Below are 22,761 nucleotides of genomic sequence, written 5' to 3'. Positions count from 1 at the left end.
TTGGCTTGGTGTCCCTCCTAGATCAACTAATCTTACATCTGTTTTGGTACCGCCGTTTAAATTCTCACACTTACTCTTTTACCATGCGTTACTCAATTGCTATAAGTCGTTTAGACTTGACCGATTGGTTTTTAATTTCAATAAGTATGTACACTATGTACACTAAATTCAAATTTGTTCGGAAAATTTATTCAAAATTTATAACTCTTATGATTTAATTAATTGCAGAGGTGGCTAACACATTATAGGTATATTTTGTCCATTAGTAAAATCGGACATGATTTGGAATAAGTACGGGATGGCGTTTTGGGGAGTACATGACATCCATGGCTGGTTTTCCGAGTACTTTTCCTCCTTTACCACGCTCGGACAACGTACACGTGGCCGTATGTGGAACGATTTCCACCTGCCTCAAGATCAGGTGTGCTAATGTGACGTCATCGCTGCCGACCAATCGTAGCGGGCGTCACATACTGTTTGGGTTGACACCTGGGGCATTTCAATCCAACTAAGAAACATGAGTGTGTGGTGTGACTATTCCCACTCATGTTTATTAGCCTTTCAGTCAGGTTGTTAAGGACTAGTTAGTCCTACACCTGAGTGGCTAAATTAAAAAATACTCTGTGAGTACATAAAAGCCTGGCGGATGAGTCTCCTTTTCCTTACCCCGGGAGTAATTAAAAATCATGCAGTGCGTGAATAAACCAGTGGTACATGTTCAAAAGAACGAAAACCACTATAATCCAACTAACCAACCAAACTCGTCAATGGTTTAAATTTCCATTTTATTTTATATTTTAGAATTTTGAATATTTTTGAGGTTTTGTGAAACTACAGTGGAGGTTCCAAGTGCAGATCCCTTGTAGGGCGTCACTTTTTGACCTTCTTATTTAAGTCTCCACTATATTTTACTTAGTAACTTGTCAATCTTTCATGTTCGAGCTAAATGAAAAAAGCGGATTGAAATCATTTGGAACGCGGACGTGATTGAAAACATTCAAACTTATCCTTGTTTTTTTGTTGACTAGATTAGTGCAGTTTTAAACTAATTTCTTTTTGTCCAGAATTTCAGTTTGTTACATTTTCATTTTTTTTTTAGTTGTAAAGATTTTCGATAATTTGTTTTTTCAAATAATAATGGAGAGATCTTTGATAGAGTCCTTATAGGAGTCAAATTTGACATCTCTATTTGAGGTCTCCACTATTTTAATGTATTTTTAAAGTATAATGTAATTTTGAAGTATGTCATTGTAGAGATATATTTATTCCGAGGTTTAATAGTGGAGAAGTCTTGAGCAGAGTCCTTAAAAAGAGTCAAGTTCTGACATCTCTTTCTGAAATCGCGACCATTTTTCATTGCATATATTTTTGTTTTTATAGATGTTGCTTTTATTCGTAATATAAATTTGGAATTTTGAATTTGGATCCGTGTTTGTTATTTTTTAGTGGAGGGGTCCGTGTTAAATGTTTGTCATATGCCAAGCTTCCATGCGACTTAGCTTTTACCCAGACTCACGTATGCAATAAAATGGATGCTGACACATGAAAATTACAACGTTATATCACAGGCACTTGATTCCAGGGTAACCTAATTTGTACACTCACCAATTAACACAAGGTAACTAACTCTCGCCGGTCACAATCTGACCCCTCGATGACTCCGATCTATTTTCCCGATACTATCTGTGCATTCACTCACTCATAACGTTCGCTACTGTAAAAAAAAAAAAAATAAAAAAAAAAAAAAAGCAAAGGCACTCCACACCTTTCATCCATTCTCGCAGTCGGACTGACGTCATCGAGTCACGTGCTCAACATAGCAACTCGTCCGCCATATTTGTTTGGGGGACACGTTTGTGAAAGATCGAAATTCGAAGAATTCAGTTATTATATTAGATTAATTGTTAAATTTAATTGAAATATCTTACCAATATCAAGACAATTTGGCTTTGGACGCACAACAGAGGTACTTGGTAAAACTGAAGTTGATTGCAATGGATATTTGTCCTTATAAGGTGCCCGCTGATTCTCGCAGTCGGACTGACGTCATCGAGTCACGTGCTCAACATAGCAACTCGTCCGCCATATTTGTTTGGGGGACACGTTTGTGAAAGATCGAAATTCGAAGAATTCAGTTATTATATTAGATTAATTGTTAAATTTAATTGAAATGTCTTACCAATATCAAGACAATTTGGCTTTGGACGCACAACAGAGGTACTTGGTAAAACTGAAGTTGATTGCAATGGATATTTGTCCTTATAAGGTGCCCGCTGATACCTGGATCAATGACCCGGAACGATGGCCAGCTACTGAATACCACGATGTTTATAACTACCTGATTAAACATCCACGTAAGTATTTATTTTATTTGACGGGTGAATTAACGTATTTCTTTGAATGTAAATAATAATATTATTAAATGTTGCAAATAACGGCAAACTACAATAAATTGATGCTTGTAAATAGTGAATAGTGGTACTTGTAAATACCATGTTGACAAAGCTAGTAGTGTAAGAATTTGTAGAATAGAAAGAAGGTATTGCCTATGTATCTTTTACATTTTCATTTAATAGATTCAACTAATTGTTTTTACATAATTATTCAAATTTAAAACAACTTATCATTTTCATTTACAGGTATTTATTCTGCTGAGGCAATGGAGAACTATAGGTCTCTAGAGGCACACATTTTTTTGTGTCAGGGTGGGTTCAGACTGTTTTCCACATGAAGACTGACAGTGGACATTATGTAGCAGCAGGGGGGGCGAATCGGACATTTTGTCCAATCGTTATTTTGCTTAATTATTACTTTCTGCAACTCAACGATCTAGTGTCGTCAGCGCCTGGTAAAAAAAAACGACGACGTCGTTGGGGGATCGTCCAAACGTCATTTGGTTTAATTAACACCTTCTGCGCGCCGATCCCCAGCGTCGTCAGCGTCCGGTAAGCACATCGACGACCGCGTCGATGTCATCGCCCCCCCTGCTGCTATGATCTTACAAACAGAGTGATCACTAACTCCTCCTCTTGCAGATCAATTAGGTTATTTGACTGATCGGTAAGTCTGAAATTAATTCTCGTTAAAAACCGATCATGGCATCGCATATAGACCGGATTAATCGGACTCTCAATGATCAAAATTCCCGGAGGGGCTGTTGGTGAAAACGAATAAAGGATATACCCCTGTTGAGCTTGATTTGATTGCTTGGTATCCACCTGATAACTCCCTTCGATAACATCACACACTAGATTGATCGCTATCACTGATGCGATATTTACGTTGTATGGAGCAATATGCCTACCACCATCTCCGTTATCGTGTCTGAGGATAGTTGATGGGGGGGTGTTCGCGGGTGGATTCTCAGGCCATCCTAGTATGGTTCTTATTGAACTGTTATAAATATCAACCATATACCCCGGTGTGCTTATTTCAATCGTCGACGATAACGTCGGTTCATGAACCGTAATAGCGATTTTTGATTCCTTTCCTGTGATCGATTTTATCCTGCGTTGAAATTCTTTATTGATTTGCTCTATTTGGTATGACCCAGTTGGTATTGTAACCTCCTCCCAGTTTGGGGTCCCATCGGGTTTATTTGTCCGTGCAAAAACCAGCGAGTTATTAGGTTGTTGTCCGTTAAATGCGTCCGCTCGGATATTAGGCCAACTGTGATATACTCGCAATTTTGCCAGCGCTATTTCCTTTACTGGAACCGGTGATGGGAAGTTCACACTGAATTCGGGTTTCGTTGATGTTATCGATATCATACTTGTTTGTACCGGAGTGGTGTTCTCCGCGATCCGCTGAAGTAATTGAGACCCTTCGGGGTTCAGCGACATTATTATTATTCGTTGTTTTTAGTGTCTAATTTTAACAACCAGGTGGTTTCGGCTTCCAGTTGAAAATCCTCGATTTTTGACATCGCGGAGCTATATAACTGGACCATCGTGGAGAATTCAACATCGGATACGAACAAATTATCAATCGATAACGAGATCAACCCGGATAATTTCGAGTATGCGTCGGATACTATTTGATGTTTTACTGTATACTCGTTGAGTTTTTTCTGAAAACACGATGATATCTTCCTAGTGATTGCGTTGGCAACTCCAGCAACTGTTGTCATTGCGGAGACAGCGATTGGAACAGCGATCGGGGTTATCGTGGTCACCGTGGATAAAATAACACCGGCGCCAGCTACTATACCCGACACCGAGTACACGACCGCGTCGATGGCGGTTATTTTACGACGGTATTTTTTTATTTTTACACGGTATTGTTCGGAAAGCGTTTTCAAGTTCGCGGAAAATTCTTTTGCGGTATCGAATCGATATTGATGTGACGTCGGTGATACCTCTGATTCAACTTCCTTGGTGGTCATTTTTATTTTAAAAGAGCTAGTGTTTTTAATTACTTAGATTCGCTGCAAATTCCACATACCATGTAATGTTTGCCCGGGCTAGATTTCTATCAACGGCATAAATTGTAAACTGTTCAGTTGCGTTCTTGTCTATAATTGTTGATATTGTATTGTTAAACCCGGATGAACTCGACGATAATATATTAAACTGCATCATTGAAACCAGTGTCAATCGATAAATGCCCTTAACAGTTGCGGTGATATTTACTGTATTCTGTGTAGGAGTCCAATCGAATGATCCATGCCGAATTGTGTATACTGTGTTGATGATGTTCTCATGAGGGATTTTTATTTTTTCGAATTGCTCTGCTACTCTCGGTAGTCCGTCTTTAATCGCATCAACATCAGTTTTAATCGTTCCTATTTCCTGTATATGCGTGTCCACATCTTTTTTGTTCGCTGCAACATTAGTTTTGATTGTTTCTATTTCCCGTGTATTCTCGGTTATACTTTTTTTGTTCGCTGCAACATCAAGTTTGATTGTTTCTATTTCATATGTATGCACGTCTATGCCTTTTTTGTTCGCTGCAACATCAGTTTTAATTAATCCTATTCCCCGCCAATATGCGTCTACATTTTTTTTGTTCGCTTCAATATCAGTTTTGATTGTTCCTATTTCCTGTGTATGCGTGTCCATATTATTTATGATCGTTGTAACATCAGTTTTGATTGTTTCTATTTTCCGTCCATGCGAGTCTACATTATTTATGATCGTTGCAACATTAGCGCCGATTATTTCTATTTCCCGTTCATGCGCGTCTACACTCCTTTTGTTCGTTGCAACATCAGTTTTGATTGTTTCTATTTCCTGTCCATACGCAGTGATATCATTTATAGTTATTGTGATTTCATCCGGTTTGGCATTTTTTTTACCAAGGAATTTATCAAAGTTGTCATCGATCCTGTTAACATTTTTTCGTAACGAGGTAAATTGGCCCGACAGCGTCGTAAACTCCAAAATAGTATTTTTTATTGTTGCAAGATTCGGTTCGGTTACCGTCGGGGTTCCAAAAAAACTAGCGGTAGTGAGTTGTATATCGGTGACAGATTTTTTCACCTCGGTGGCAGATTTTTTCACATGCGCGTCAAGTTCGATCACGGATTCATTCAACCTTATAGTACCGTCTCGGATTAATTCTATTATTCTCTCTATCTCCACTATATGTTTACCTGGTCTGAGTCGTCCGTCGCTGGTATACAGCGCGATAGCGTTCTCGGCGGCATCACGCTGTCGTATTAAAACGTCATTCAGTGACACATTACCGGATTTCAATTTACCCTGGCGGTCTTGAAATACAACTATTTCGCCCGGGTCAACACTTGTTAGATTCAACATATCAGCGATTTCATCCTCAATTAGTTTTTTTATGTCGGCGGCGGTCGTTTCCGCGGATTGTTTCAGCGCCGAAACCGGTCGCCCCCAGATATCAATCATTATTATTGTAAATGTTATTCTCTAAAATCCGTTGAGCTTCTACAACCCCACTAGTGTATTCGTTTACAACCACATGAGGTGGTTTCCGCGATGATGAAATCGCCGCGAGTACGTTCAATACCTCACGGCCACATATCGGTGGGTCACTTAATCGCTGTGTTGGCAGCGTGGAATAAAAAACCCGGGCTGAACACGCCCGGGCTGAACACGCCCGGACATACCGCATGAACTCTTTCGGCGGGGCTAACCCGTATGAATCAAAATAGACGATTGCACGCGGATCAATCGCGTACGCAACCCAATGAGTTCCCGCTCCGGAGGACCCATCGAGGTTAATTATGCCTGTTTCAATATTCCTTGGTGCCGCCGGTAATTGATCCCTCATAAAAACACCTCTGAAGTTTTTTATCGCTAGCGCGTTTGCGGCGCCTATTAAATCAAAATTAGACATGGGAGTCATTGACTCCCGAGTCAATAAACGGTTCCTGGTAGTCTTAGACCCTTTCCCGAGTACCATGAATACGGGGTTCCCGGTAGTCTTAGACCCTTTCCGGCCACGGGTCGTTTTTTTTTGTAGCCTTTCCCGGTTGCCTTCTTCAATGCCATCCCCGCCGCGGTACCAACGGCTCCTAACGCCGCCGCCTTAGCCACTGCTGGTGCGGCCGCGGCAATCAACGCTGGAATCGCAGCTAACAGTGGAAATATCCCACCGGTCCTTTCCATGTTTTTAATTGCTGCGGCTGAAAAATCTATTTGAACACCCTTTTTATTCTTCATCGCATCATTGAAATGTTTTATTTGACGCGCCGTCAACGATATCTTATGATTACCACCTGCCATCTGTGACGGCTTCAGCGTTATTGTGGTTCCGCATTGTTTAGCCGACTTTGATCGTAATTTCTTGACTTGACCATCAGTCAACTCTACACTGACGACACTATACGACATTTATTGTAAACGCGTTTTGTGCTTTCAATTACATGTTTTCCACTGGCGCATCAACGATTCTCATTCGTCCACCAACGCCTTCTAGCAGCATTGATTTATCGCTGAGAATGACAGCAACCGCTCTATAATTAACACCACCCGGGGCTATACGAGCTCGGAAGTGTATATCAACGACGGATTGTCTCGTTAAATCAAGATGTTCCAGCGAAAAATAATAAATCGGATACAGGTTTTTAAAATCAAGTTGTGATATTTGCAAACCAGTGTCGACGTTTTGATCACGACCCATATACGACAGCAATCGATGATACACACGTGCGATATGGTTGTCGCCGTAATTAAGCTGTATATCCTCGGATGGTTCCTGTTGTCCGTTTATTCTCAGCGAAACATCCCTGACTCCTAATTGATCAAATATCATATGGCTGTGTTCTTGACTGCCCAATCGTTCCCTATTCTGCAGCGCTATGAATATATGACGCGGGGCTGAAACACCTTGTTTTGATGCCAGGTGCCATGTAAACGTATCGGCGACGTTATCCTCTTTAGCATCAGTTGTTACCGCTAGCCAACTCAACAACGATTTCCCTCCCTGTTCCATAAATGCTAACAATCGTGCTTCCGTGGTAACTGATGGAGTCAGCACCGGCATCCACAATGCCATTTTAGTTAAAATGACTTTACCGGCAGCGACGCCAGCAGCACGCCATATTGCATTGTTATCATCGCCCCTTCGCGTCAGCGCGATTGTATGCTTAGCCCCATAGACAACTTTTCTGACATTTCTGCAGAATCCAAATATGTGATGGAGTGGAATCGCGCATGAAAACTGTCGGCGTGGTCCTTGCAACATTCCTACTCGTGCTGCGAATCCTAGATTGTAATCATTGTTGGTGCTTTTTATAATATTGAAATTAGCGCCTGGTCTTGCTCTGCGGTCTGGATTGGCTGCTTCAGCCTGTGGGTCAGTTGCGGTATTTCTTTCCGCCAGCACGTTGATGTACTGAATATGGTCAGCGTTATTGGTGGTGTCCTTCGCAAACATCATAGATGGGCCCGCCGATCTTGTATAATCATCCGAGTATCTCGCTAACCCAATTATCGTCGTTGCAACATCAACCTCGCGTTCTATTGATTCAATTTCTCGCCCGTCAATAAGATATCTGGCGCTCTCAAATAACGCCATGATACCGTTGTTGACGAAGCCAACTCGAACACGATGGTCATCTGCGTATGGTGCATTATCGGCGGCATTTGTCACGAGTTCTCCCTCGATTTCGATAAACGCTTCACACGGCAAAAAATATTTACTGGTATCTTGGACTTGAAGTTCAATTCGCGATCGTAGGTCGGGTTGCGCTGCATAATAAGAATAAAATTGATAATCACGGACAGAATCATCCCTGCGCACTGGGGCGTCCATATCAAACGCGGGATCAGCGGTTCGCGCAAACATTCTATTATTTATCATGTTGATGTTTTCAATTGCGATTTTTTCGTCGTAAATTCTTTGAATTTAAACCACTCCCCGCTATCGCGTTCATGAGCGCGTTGGTTGCCGCATCGGCGGATGGCGAAGTCGCCAACGACTGAGTCGTCGCCAACGACTCTAGTTTTTCTTCCACGGCGTTATTTATTACTTTACTGACATTTGCAGGCATCACTGTCGTTGATGGCATTACCGGTGGTTTCTGTTTTCTTTTTGAAAATCTCTTGGATTTCACCAACGACATTAGTTTGTCTCGTGCGGCAGAAAACGCCCTTCCGGCAACATCTCCAATAGCGCTGATTCCCTTATCACGAATAACATCAATAGCCTTCATTCCTAATTGTTTGGCTAACGGCGCTACTTTTGGAGCCATTCTTGTAAATAACCCCGCAATGGTGCTACCGAGACCATCTCCATAGTACGCGCGGTAAACAGGCAATCGCGAGTTTACCACGTAGACGAGTACTGGTTTATCGTGGTTGTAGTGTATGATCATCCTTATTAAAAACACCAGTTTTCCAATTAATCATCCACGAGCTCGTCTATGAGCGTTCGATATGCATTAATGTCCATAATACCGCCTGCAAATAACCGCTTGCAAATATCAGCGGCCTCATTGATTATTTCCGGAGAGTTATTTCCGGCTCGTTTTCCTCCGATTAGTACTTCCAGCCGTGATATATCACTGAGAACACTATTAGGACAGGTAACGCCGTAGGATTCTTTACCAACAGAGTATCCTTTTCCTTTTTTTGGTGTTATACTCTTAACTTCCTTGTGGAATGCGTCGTAATCGGATTTACTACGATGTGGTAATGCATCTTTATGTTTACTCGCTAAATACACTATTCTTGCCCAGTCCTTTAACGACTTTATATTTTTCTCGTAACCGCTATTGATATGCTTCTTATCTCGTATGCTCTTAGCAAAATTGTTGGCAGCAAAATTAATTAATTCTTCCCTGTTGCTGAAGCCTCTAATTTCATCTATTGTGCTCTTCTTGAGTACAATACGGGGTATATTCCCCTCTTTTTCTTCCGGTATTTCTTCTTCTGGTGTTTCTTCGGGTATTTCTTCTTCTGGTTCTTTCGCAGTAGCACCTAATTCTTCCTCGTCGGCCATTGTAACATAAGGTTCTTGTGGTTCGGTTATAGCGAGTGGTGGTGGCCTCCGTGTTGTAGCAGCCGCTATTTTTGCAGGGAGTGTTTCTAAAGACCTTTTTGTTTGTTTTGTCTCTGCCGCTATCTTTTCAAGCGCACCAAGAACGGGTACAGTTACCGCCGTAACATCCTTAGTCGCTTTAGTTACCGGGGCAAATAACTGTTCACTTCCAACAGCAAAATCAGTTTGCATTTGTTGTCGCGTTTGAAGTTTCTCTCTCACTCTGTCTCGTAACAATATAAACTTTCTAAGCGCTGCTAGCCGCTCTCTGGCTAGCCGAGTAGTAAGTGATTCACCTACCATTATTGTAAATTGATCCGCAATTTTCTAATTTTCCGCCGAGTGTACCATCGGGGGCTCCACGGAGTTTTCGTCTATAATCCTTCTAATGTTTTTGATCTTACTAGAAATCTCCCGGCGTCGTTCATAAACACGTCCGAGTTTTTTTCGTATTATTTCAACGGCAGTAAATAGTCCAATGAATGCATTTGCGTCATTGTGGTACAGGTTCTCATTAATCGTATGTTGTAATCGTTTTATAAAAAAATACTCGCGGGCCAGGGTAAAACGCCCCCGTTTCGACTGTTCGTTAATAATCTCATAATCGGATAATATTTTTTCACTGTCGAGACCATCAGATAATTCAATTCCTTGATTTTTTAATTTTGAAATCTCGGCTAATATATTATTGATGTCTTCGATATTCATTATTCTTATAAAACATCTTGTTTTTAAATAAAAAGAAAAATGAAACCCCGTGTATCAATTCCGAAGGTGTTTAATAATTCGTTAGACGTGACCTCGTCAGCGCCATAGGCGCCGGTGACTTCATCACTCGCTGATTTCTGTTATATATGAAAATCGAATTCTATGCCCGGTCTTTTTTGAGATCGCTGAATTCTGTATTCCTTCTGCAACAAATCGTATTGAGGCGATATAAATGTCAAAATATTTTCCTGCCTCATTCATCGACTGAAATATTTTTTCCTCGTGAGTTGTTGTATCAAATGACTTTACGGGTTTTGCTTTCTTTGGGTATTTACCGGTTTGGCCTTTTTTGGTATTCTGACTTTGCGAGATAGCTTGCAAGTTTGTAAGAGAATTATCAGTCTTATTATTATTAATATGATCAATCACAAGCCCATTTTCGATTAATCCGTTGAATGCTTCAAATACAATCCTGTGAACATAATACTTCTTTTTTCCGGCACCAAACATCAAATACCCCTGATTATTTTTCCATCCAACCGGCTTCTTCAGTCTACGATTTCTAACAATGCCGTCGCGAGATGCCTCGTAATTGACGACCAGGGGATGCGGCTGAAATTCTTGGTCCATTTGTATAATAATACTACTTGTCTAATTTATTATTTGGTTTAATTATGAATCTTTCAACGTAGTCTTGGGGGGTTTTAATGACGAAATCGGCGGTGGGGTCAATGACGGCGTTTTTAATTCGCTTGTCATAATAGCGTTTTAGTTCCCTGTATCGCTTTCCGCCACAATTAATACACAACTGCGATTTTCCTCTTACACCAACGTGACAAACCAAGCACGGGAGGGGGCCAAGAGAACCATTACGAACGCTTTGTAAATGATACCCGCAGAATTCACCTCTACATGATTTATTGCACGGGGTTGTCGACCCAATCATCAACCATTTGCAGTGATTCATTATACTATATTCTTTCATTTAAATACTTGTTTTAATTATATGGATGAGTTTGAGAGATTAGCAGTAATTAAGCCCTGGAAAAATATTAAGTTCAATCTCGATAGAGTCCTCAAGGACACACCAAAAGCGTTAATAAACGATAAAACCCTGTTGAATAAAATACGCGATTGTATCAATGAATTCAAACGTGATGGTGCATCTCATAGTTGGTCAACATTTCGAATTGATGGTGTTGTTGATGCTACCATGAACGACAACCGCGCAGCAATGATAATATCACAACTTGACAGTAAAAGGTATTTCTTCAGAGTAAAATTCATTGTCCGGGTGGAATCAGGCGATTGGATCATACGTGATAAATTTGAACCAGTTTTCAGCGACAAGAAAACAGTCACTGTCAGCCGCGACTCCAAGCCGGGGTTGTTAACCGGAATTGACAGACCATACTATGAACGAGCGTATCCTGAAACAGCAGTTGTTTATGGAATATACCCGTTAAATAAGAAACCTGATATCGGAAAACTGAAACCGATGAAACAGTCAACGGGGATAAATTGTGTAGCAGAACGAATAATAGAGCATTTTACAAATGCATGTCGAGGAAACAAATTGACTGATTTACGACGTAGCAAAATCAACCAGTGGGAACTAACCGTAAAAGAGCGTGGAGCGACCATCAGCGACATAGCGAGATTAGAAACATCGCTGAGATTTCCAATAACCGTTACAACGATAACCGGTGAAGTATTACACGAATCAAAGTACAAATCAAAGGGAGCCCCAATCAAAATTATCGATCATAACGAACACGCATGGACGCCCGTGATCACAATATTTCCACGGAATAGAACAGTAAAGTATATACCCGAAGAATTCCTGGGAGAACAATTCTCCAAGGACGGTTTTCTCGCGGAGAGGAAACTATTTGATGCTATTGCTTGTTTGTGTAAAAACGACCCTGTATCAGTGTGGTTACTTCACAGCGCTGAAAACGATGCGGATACCTTTGATCAGTTTGTAAGGCCAAACGGTGAATTATATCGCACTGAAGCATTTCACAACAGGATGAAAAAAACCGCCATAGAATTTGAGGAGCATGATGAACAACTGCTAACAAATTGTTTTACGATTCCATCGGTTGCGGCTCATGTTGCAGCAAGGAAAAATGCGTGGAGACCAACGCGCAAGGAATTTCTACCGGATGTACAATCCAGTTGTTTGGAATACTATCACGGTGGACTATGGAACACTGAATACAGCCGCGACGCTATGATTTCCGTTGATATGGTTGCCTGTTATCCAGCGAGTTTTCTCGGGTATGGATCCGCCGCTGAGTATTTCAAACGATTTGGACACCCCAGACATGAAATGACTCGTGTTGCTATTAATGGACCACTGCCTGATTTTGATTTAACCGGATTCGCTCGCGTAGTATCATTTGAGTTCGCGGCAGGACTTCATCGCTGTTGCTATATTTGGATCGGTAGACACATGGCGAAAAAGAAGTGGCTGCCAATAGCGCTGCTACGGTATATGATTGATTGTAAAATGCTAGTTTCGTTGATTGTCAGTGACGCGATTATATCATACCGAGCGCAGACTGAAGTCTGGTTACCAGAACTGGAGCGTCTAGATAGCATAATTGACGAATCCAGAAAACACATCGATGCCGACGAGGAATATATCATCGAATGGTCCAGGAGGATATTTAACCAACGAAACCGCGAGGCAAAAGATCTCGGTAGAAGAATAATTGGTAAGTTCACACAAGGTGGAAGAAACTGCGACTACAAACGATATTGCTCACGGCTGATTATAGATGACGCAGAATATGATTTCGTAATCAAGGACGCAGTGGCAAAAAATAGATACGTGAACTGCAAAACAGCTTTCTTGTCCAATGGAACGAGGTTGGGTACAGTTGTTACCTACAGCGATGGAGACAGCCCAGCATACCCGCATTTGAGGGCGTCTATGCTGGGTTATGCCGCTATCAATTTATTCTCGATGATAAATAGATTCCCCGATACCGCGGTTAGAGTAGCAGTTGATTCGTTTTATATAGACGTAAAGTACAAGGGAAACTTAGCCGAGTTTACTAGTCCGGACGAGAGTTGGGGTATATGGAGAATTAAAAATGAAATACGACGCGATTATTCCCCGTCAGCAGATGTCACCGTTGAAAATAATTACTTACGCGGTGATAAATTGTCAGAATGGTCTAATGCACCACCGTGTTCTGATCCAATTTGTAGACATAAAACAGTTTATTTAAGCGGCTGTGGCGGGTCAGGAAAGACGACTCGGGCAATTGAATTATTTCGAACGCGGGCAAGTATAATCGTGCTTACACCGACCCATAGACTAGCGCGAGAGATAAAACAACGAAATGTTGACGCCGTTACTTATCACAGCTTTTTTCGATACAGCGGCGGTGAGTGGACTCCTGATCGAATGGGTGAAAAATTTATTCCCGACATTATCATCTGGGATGAGATATGTACTGTTTCGTTAGATGTTTTACAAATGTTTCTTGAGTGGTTGCTGCGCGCGAATACAGCGGTAATCATGTGTGGGGACCATGGCCAACCACCACCATTTGTCGGCGAGGGTCCACATGATTGGTTGAGCGGGTTCGTAGACTATTATGAAGAAACCGATACTGATTACCGAGCACTTGATGAACAACTGCGCGAGGTTAAAAAACTAATCAGATTACAGCCGGATAAAATTCAATGTGAAATAATTCGCGAGGTGATTCCGGAAACGCCGTTAAATGAATTCTGGGAAACATGGAGACCAAACGATTTGATTGTAGCGAGTAGAAAGATAGTCAGAGACACACTTCAGCGGAAGTTGTTTGCGTTGCATAAGGAAAAGTTTCCAACGCGTCCAGTGCCGTTATGTTATAGACCCGCGGACACACGGCGGCAGAACATTGAAGTTGAAATTCCAGCCCCGACAGCGTCGGGGACAAAAAAACAAATTCTCGTGCTGAATGATATCGTGCTCGTTGATATCGGTGTCGTCGAGGACGCGCTACGTGCTGATAAATCCCCGTGGACGCTAGGATACGCAACGACAATACACTCCTCGCAGGGATTAACCATCACGGATACAATTGTTTGGATAGTTGATAATCGCATCGAATGGTCAAATCTAGTCTATCTTGCAGTGTCCCGAGTACGGAGAATGAATCAGCTTCGAAGAATTGTTGTTGACGGAGCCGGTGACGAAGCCGGCGACAAGGTCACCATCGATACAAGCGTCATTGATAGAAAACTCTCGGGTTACCGCCAACAGGATAAAAAAAAACAGCGGCGTTTTGATATTGATGCCGAATTAATAATCTCGCTACGACAACAACAGAATAATCACTGCGCGAGTTGCAATTGTATAATGAGTTGGCGTTATTCGGATAAAGACACTCGCCAATTTACCGTGGATAGGATCGATAACAGTCTCGGTCATGTCAAAAACAATGTGAGGTTGACCTGTCTTGAGTGCAATAGACGCAACGGCGCTAGTTAAGACCACGTGGGGGTAATTGAGTATCGTTAGGTATCACTTGTAGTTGCTCGCGTGTAAATCCGCGCTGAGGAGCAGTTGAATCCAGTCTGTAGATCGGTGGTCTACCAGTTGATCGTGTTATCGTTGATATGTTATGTGTGGTAACACTCCAAATAGGATCGGTAGCCCTTTTTTTACCGCCTTCAAGCTCTCCTGGTTCATATAGATATCTCACGGTGACATTGCCGAGAATCGGCTTGGAAACGCTATTTATTTTTGATTTTCCGGGTATATACTCGTATTTAATCGCGTCGCTGGGCTTCATGTTGATTGCTCGGGTAATCTCGTTATTTAACGCTGCAATTACACCTGGCAACCTTTTAACCCATTCACGAGATCGTTTTTCTTGGATGAATTCCTTCGCGTACTGATATCCAAATAACCGTTCAGCGAGAGTCCGATTGAATCGTTCAACAATTGCCTGATCACGATGTAGCGCAGTATGACCTCGTCGTATCGCGACGCTATGATGTTTCAGCGTTGATAAAACAGCGCCGCGAAATTCACTACCGGGATCAACTTGTAATAGATTTGGCCAGCGCAGAGGACCTCTTTGATAAATTCTTTCAAACGCAGCGGCTACTTCAGTTGCCGACTTTGTTTTTAACGGCTCCGCTTGTTTGTATCGACTCGCAACATCAACTACGGTTAGCGCGTATTTGTAACCGTTGTCATGCGGCAGAAATAGTATATCAGCCTGATGAACTTCATTAGGCACGCCGACATCAAAGCGAGAGAAGTTGATTTGTTTAGGCGGTGGTAAATAAATTTGCCATATAGCCTGTTTGGATAACCAATTAGCCGCAGTGGTCTTTGTTACCTTTGCAGCGCTTGCAAGCTTACCAATTGCGGCCTTCCCCTTCCAGTATCCTCTTGGAGAATAATAGATGGATTCCATGTTGTTATTAATTACCAGCGCCCATCATTAATTTACCTTTCATAGCCGATTTTACCAACCATGAGGCCAATTTTTCTTTGACGGATTTATCAGGAATAGCATTTAGCGCGTGAATTAATTTTACATCCGCGATATGACGCTGTTGCAGATCGCTACTTTTGTAAGCAACATCATGAGCATGACACGCCTTATCGATAGCGTTTATTGGATACTCACCGGGTTTGGGCTGATTTTGATCATCGAGTCTAATATCTAATCGTGTTCCGGGGCCACAGTAGTTATATCCTGGGAGGTGTTTTTCTCCTGGATACTTTGCCCACGGTGTTCCGGGGAGTTTTGATAACCTGGCTGCAATATCACCTCCTCGTTTTTTTTTAAAACATCCCCGGGTTTAATAGAAATAAATCTAAATTTCTTTGTACCGCATTGTACACACTTGCCAGTAAGCGCCGATCTGTTATTTCTTGTTGTAGCGGTTGTCATATCATTTGTGCCAGTACGTACTCTACACTTCACACAATATAGATCCATAATTTATGTATAGAGATATGAATATAATTGATTTTTCGGCGACTAAAACGAGAGAACCAGTTAAGCATGTTGCAGCGTTACCAAACTCGATCCGGATGATTATCATCGGACCATCTGGATCCGGCAAGACGCAATTGTTACTCAATTTAATAATGAGATGGATGAAGTGGGATAAGTTGTATTTGGTTGCTCCTAGCGTGGATGATCAACGATGCTACGAGGTGTTGAAAGATTTCAACGAGAATGCATCAGCGATCGCTAAAAAAAATGTTATTGAGTTTATTACAGATATCAATGATGCACCGGGTATTGATGATATTGATGGCGACGTTAACAATCTAGTCGTGTACGATGATGTTATGTTAGACAATCAAAAAAACCCAGCTAGGATATTTTCCAGAGGCAGACATAAAAACACTGACGTGATATATGTCACTCAACGATACACTCAGATTCCAAAAGTAATCAGAGACAACTGTAATATTCTTGCTGTATTCAACGGCGTTGATACACACACGCTACGAAATATTTGGCAGACATGGTGCGGCGGTGACATGGACTTCAATGTTTTTCGAAACTTTTTTAGTCATGCTCAGTCGACCCCACATGGATTCGTAACGATAAATTTACATGATCCTCGGACACGATATCGTATCGGACTTGACCAAATATTCGGTTAGTTGTAAATAATTTTCATTGTAAATAACCACTTAGCAGCAGAGGGGGCGATGACATCGACGCGGTCGTCGATGTGCTTACCGGACGCTGACGACGCTGGGGATCGGCGCGCAGAAGGTGTTAATTAAACCAAATGACGTTTGGACGATCCCCCAACGACGTCGTCGTTTTTTTTTACCAGGCGCTGACGACACTAGATCGTTGAGTTGCAGAAAGTAATAATTAAGCAAAATAACGATTGGACAAAATGTCCGATTCGCCCCCCCTGCTGCTTATGTTTTGAAAGCTGATGTGAAGCCTTCTTGGAGAGTGACTGAAGAACCCCACCACCCATGGGTTGCATTAAAAAAATCAGGACCTGTTATTGCAGCACATTGTACCTGTATGGCTGGGTAAGTACATGTAACTTAGTTACTATGACATAAATTTAGACAATAAGGACACTGTCACCTACTCAAACAATTTCTTTTCATTGCATACTGGAAAATCTGGGATAAATGCTGAACTCTGTAAACAGCCCAATAAATTTAAAGAAAGAATCTAAATCTGTAACCTTATAGTTATACATATGCATATTTTAAGACTATAGTTGCACCAAATTAAGTATATTATATCATAATGTTAACAAAACATTTTATTGCTTTATTATAGGTTAGGAGAGACTTGTTCCCACATTGTTGCATTACTGTTTAAAATAGAAACTGCAGTGCGACTGGGATATACATCGAGCACCTGAACAGACCGCCCATGTGAATGGAATGCATGTTTTGTGAAGAAAGTAGAACCCAAAAAACATAGCTGAGATACAATTTTATAAGACTGCTGCCAAAGAGGCCCTAAAAAGATCTAAGAAAAAGATGAGAAAGATGCCAGAACCAGCAACCGCTGAAGAGCAGAATCGATTTCTCAAAGCACTGGCTAGTTTGGATGAACCTTGTGTTGGTTTGAGTGCCTTTAAAGAGTACAGTGGTCGGTTTGTTTCTCTTGGACCTGAGCCAACATCTAGTAAGTTGTCACCATCCTTCCAAAGCTTTTATTCGGCAAAAAATGAGAAAATTGAAGGCATCGATTTAAACAAGATGTGTGATTAAATTTATGGAAATTGGCAAAAAAATGAAACAGACAACAATTTACTATTAAGTTTGTTTAATAACAATGAACAAAACTATGATGCATGTAAATACGGTCAGCTGTGTATAAAAATAACAACTCATGAGGCATTTCTTTTCATTTTGTCAATGAATTTCAATGTATTCAGTGTGATTAATGTATTGACATAATAAAACAGCTTAATGTAGTAATTTACATATATGAGTGTGTTTAATGATAAAAATATTGCATTAAAATACATTTCTGTAATATTTGTGTCACAGTATACATGTACATGTAAATAATTATTGTCATGGATTATGTTTAAATTTCTTTTATAATGTATTTGACATATCATCATGAAATGCAACAATTGAAATAAAAATCTCAAACATATATTCTGTGATCCGGTTTACTCTTTAAACACAATCCCAGTCCACAAATTAGTTAGGGCAGCACACACCTTTATTATTTTGTCACAACTCTATAACACCGATTCAACGCTTTCATCTTTAATGCTTTTGACACATCTGATTGGTAAAGTCCCTTTCAATACAGTAAATCTATTTTTCATCAATCCGATCACACATTCTCTACCTCCCCATGCATTAGATATGTAACTGATGGACCCAAGAGGTGTACAATAAATAAAAACTTTAACTGTGCAGTGTTTCTTGTATGAACTATAACATTGTGCCCTTGCCAATAAATTTTTGGGTGCTTCAATGAATATTTCAAAACAATCTATTATTGAAGTCAGACGAGGAAATTTGGATTTGAACACTGGCAGTATTGTGCTGAATATTGTCTCTCTATCAGTCCCCTTGATCATGAATCCAATTTTTGCATGCATGAGATCAATCCATTTCCAGAAGCAGTCAATTGTTGTTGATTTGAGACACATTATGATGTAGTTTCACAAGTGTTAAAAACAGTTGTTCCTTTAGTGGCAGGCTGGCTTTATTTGACCATTTACTGGTAATACATGTACTTAAAAAAGTAAACAGCTGTAAAATTATATCCCAGCTAATGCCAGTCATCATCTGGCAGGCATCATTGTTTCCCTCTACAGAAGCTGATGAAAGAGAGGTAGCACTAATTATATGTTCCAGACTTGATGTTTTCTGTAAGGCATCATTTCTTTCTTTTCTGAGATTGTCAATTCCCATATATATAGCATTTCTCTCTCAGATTTTTCCAATGGTTGTTTCATTGGCATAAAATGTGGTGCAGTTGAAATTGACTCAACTTCAGGTGACTTTGTTTCCAGGTGTTGTGATTCCTGTGTCATTGTCATCTGAAGTAACAAGATGGTATATCCATTTGTTTGTTGTCATCCATTAACTTCAACTTCTTCGTTGCCTGACATGGTTCAGCCAATTTCACTGTTAAAAGAAGCATATATATATTACTTATGGGAACGTTATGAACTTTCACAAATCTCAATATTTATTGACCAAATTGTTCATCTTGATTAATTTAAAGTTATACAATATACAAACTTGTACCAATGTTTTGTAAATTTGTGTGCACATTTTATACAAATCTCTCTCTCTCTCTCTCGTTGTGAACGGGTACTTAGTGAAACGAAATTGACTTCAGGGTGCGGTAGAACACGTTATATTATAAAAATTTAATTCCATTTCTCATCATTTACAGTAAATCATATAACGGTTTAAATGAAGGGATATAAATTACAGTCAAACCCACTTATCTCGACCTCGGTTATCTCGACAACCCGCTTATGTCGAGCGTTTTGGTCCGGTCCCGAAAAAATTCTTCTTTGTTATGCTATTTTTTACCCGCTTATCTCGACCTCTGTTAAGTCGATAACCCGGTTATGTCGGGCATAAGTTTCGGTCCGAAGTAACATGTGGACCCGCTTAATTCGACGAAATGCAACTTTTTAACGTCAATCTCACAGAAATTGTACAAGAAATAGTCAGCAAAAGCGATCGATTTGTAGAAAATATGAAGTAATATCAGTCTGCTTTTGTTTACTCCGGTGCTGATCTGTAACGAACGATTCAAAAGCACTTACGTTTTCATACATATGCTCGGTACCGTCGACACTTGCCACAAACAATTTCATTTTTTTAATGCATTCAGCCATTTCACTGTAGCTTGGGATAGTGATAGGCTGATCATCATCATCATCATCATCATCTTGCTTGCATGATTGTATCTGCTTCGTTGTCACCAATTGGATTATTTCCTCATCAGTAAGTTCACCATAGGCATTGGCATCATCATCCACGTGAACATAATTAGAAAATTCATCCCGAGCAATGCCTATGGAGTCCGCAATCTCATCAGCCATCGCTTCAAGACCTATTTCTGATTGAGGCTCTTTAATTTCTTGTGCAATTAAACACTGCTGGTGAAATTCTTCATCAGAAATTTCCGGAAAAATACAATGGAACCAGCAGTTTTGAATGGTTTTCGGCGATACACTGTTCCAAGCTGCACGGGCATACATGATGGCGTCTAGCAGAGTTGGTTTATAGGATCGCTTTTCCTCATTTGCACTCACACTCAATGTACATGTACATGTACATGTATTTTCAAAAACATTTATTGATCTTTATCTGCGAGATACTGTCATATATTAACCTGGATATAATACAATCTTGGTTATTTTGCACCTAACACCGCGTTATGCGTGAATGGCGGGTGCCTGAAAGCAATCGGTGGATGTTTCTCTCTCACTCTCTCGTTTGTGATATTCTTTGATCCATTTTTCAATCTGATAACATATTCAAACCTCTGAGTACAACCAAACATGATTTGTTTTTCAATATTCACATCAATTATAAAAATGCGTCGTGTGTTATCTGACATAAGTGATGCACACTACAGTAATGGATGCATACGCTACATGTGATATAAGGAGTTCATAGATATATTTTTTCTTTAATAAATTACTTATGACGATAAAAAAGGAATAAATGATAACAACACCAGGTTAGTTCATTTCATTTTATTATCAATTAAGCGTTTTGTTTATTTTATTGTAACATGCAGTGGGAGGGGATTCCAGTAAACACCAGCAAGAGACAGGAGTAATGCTCAAGGACATTTTTAAAATTACCGGTTTTTATGAACCCGGATATCTCGGGACCCGGTTATGTCGACGATTTTTTTAAATCCCGGACGTAATCGAGATAACCGGGTTTGACTGTAGCATAATACTTACCAGGAATGAAATGTGCTGAACAAACGTAACAGTGTCCGCATCTTGGAGACCAGCGTTTATTTTTATTAATACTGCCGTCAGGATTTAGCTTTGCTCTACTGATTGCATGTAACCATCTTTCTCTTCGTGAGGATTGATTGGGCATGATATAAAACTTTTGAGCCTGATTTTTACTCTTGTTGGAATGACAACCTGGTGCACAACAGCTCTTAGGAATTTTACAATGGATTGTGATTACTTGTTTTCCCCCAAACGAATATGGCGGCCGCGTTGTGATGAATGTCACGTGACAATTCCCCGGATGTCCGACTGCAAGAATACCTGGATCAATGACCCGGAACGATGGACAGCTACTGAATACCCCGATGTTTATAACTAGCTGATTAAACTTCCACGTAAGTATTTATTTTATTTGACGGGTGAATTAACGTATTTCTTTGAATGTAAATAATAATATTATTAAATGTTGCAAATAACGGTAAACTACAATAAATTGATGCTTAAAAGCCATTTAAAGGCACACTAGTGCAGCTGAGGGTGAATTTTCTTGCAAAAATGTTGGGATATTTATGAAAATCAACTGATTAAATACTGTTTAAAAGGCAAATCTGTGGTAATGTCAAGTACGTAGAGGTTTTCGTTATGAAATATGAGCTCTTTGAAAATCTTGCTACGAAGAGTAACGAATCCATGTTGAAATCCCGCTCGGCAGATCCCGAATGAATAACACACATAATTCCGGTGACCGAAATTTGCATAATTATATGCCATATTGGAAACACTGAAAATGATGACGTAAGACACAACCACGCTACGAGACCGCGCAAAATGTCAACAACGGTGAGTACGATCGTCTAATCTCGTTCTTTTCTCCTTATCCTTTTCCTTTCTAATCTTAATTTTGAGAGGAAACATCGAAATATATGTGGAACTACTTTTGTAGTTATATTTGACAGTTATTTTTTGGTACGAGAATAATTTATATCGAAAAGCAGAGAACTCGCCCCTGGGAGAACTCATTCCAGGTGTCAGGAGAAGTTGCCCCAATGATCAAATATAGTAATTCTGATATGTCGCCACATGGTTGTTAAGGCTTTATTTATTGTTGTTTTTCTTCAACTTAATAACTTACTAAATCTTTAAAGTTTGCAATTTTCAATTTTTTCATTTGATTAACTCCGCCTCTGTACTTAACGCAAAATAAGTGTTATCTGTCCCTTTTGCTCTGCTCTTCAAATCATTAGATGCATTTTATTTGGAAGAATAGAAACAGTGTAAGCATGATTTGATGTCTGCAGTTTTATATATGAAAGGGTTCCAACCTAAGTCATCCTGAGATGAGTTTATGGCATGGACCTCTATAACCCGAAATCGACTGAATTGGCGTTGACCGTCAGTAAACCAAAGGGTTATACTATCATCAATCTAGCTGAACAATTTAATCTGATTTTTCATTGAGATTTGCCAACCATTGACGAATGATACTTGAACTCGATAAAAAGCATCATTGACGCCTACTCAGGAAATGCAGTCGCTACTGGGTTCATCATCATGGCTAATGCGCAGAATTCTGATGGTTTCTGAAAGATCACTTGCACTATACCCATCATTTAGTTTATTTCTTAGTTTTTGTCAGTGTTAGTAATTTTATTATTTCTCAATAATAAC

The 22,761-nt window shown here is 40.2% G+C and overlaps 1 protein-coding gene across 3 annotated transcripts in view; it reads left to right on the top strand.

Moving 5' to 3' along the window:
* The first annotated feature begins 1,519 nt into the window (after window positions 1-1,519).
* LOC149774205 (uncharacterized) overlaps window positions 1,520-22,761 on the top strand; it is a 77,176-nt gene continuing 55,934 nt past the window's right edge. For 2 of the 3 annotated variants that reach the window (XM_089945679.1, XM_089945677.1), the window contains exon 1: window positions 1,520-1,618. The gene's annotated coding sequence lies outside the window, so the exon portion shown is untranslated. Of the gene's footprint in view, window positions 1,619-2,266; window positions 2,355-22,761 lie in introns of all 3 variants that reach the window. The other variant, XM_089945678.1, reaches the window with a different exon arrangement.

This window comes from Sinohyriopsis cumingii, unplaced genomic scaffold (assembly GCF_028554795.1).
Source record: "Sinohyriopsis cumingii isolate HCF-2022 unplaced genomic scaffold, ASM2855479v2 utg000379l, whole genome shotgun sequence".
NCBI lineage: Eukaryota > Metazoa > Mollusca > Bivalvia > Unionida > Unionidae > Sinohyriopsis > Sinohyriopsis cumingii.
Note: the sequence above shows the minus strand (reverse complement) of the source record. Positions and strands in the feature narration are given on the sequence as shown.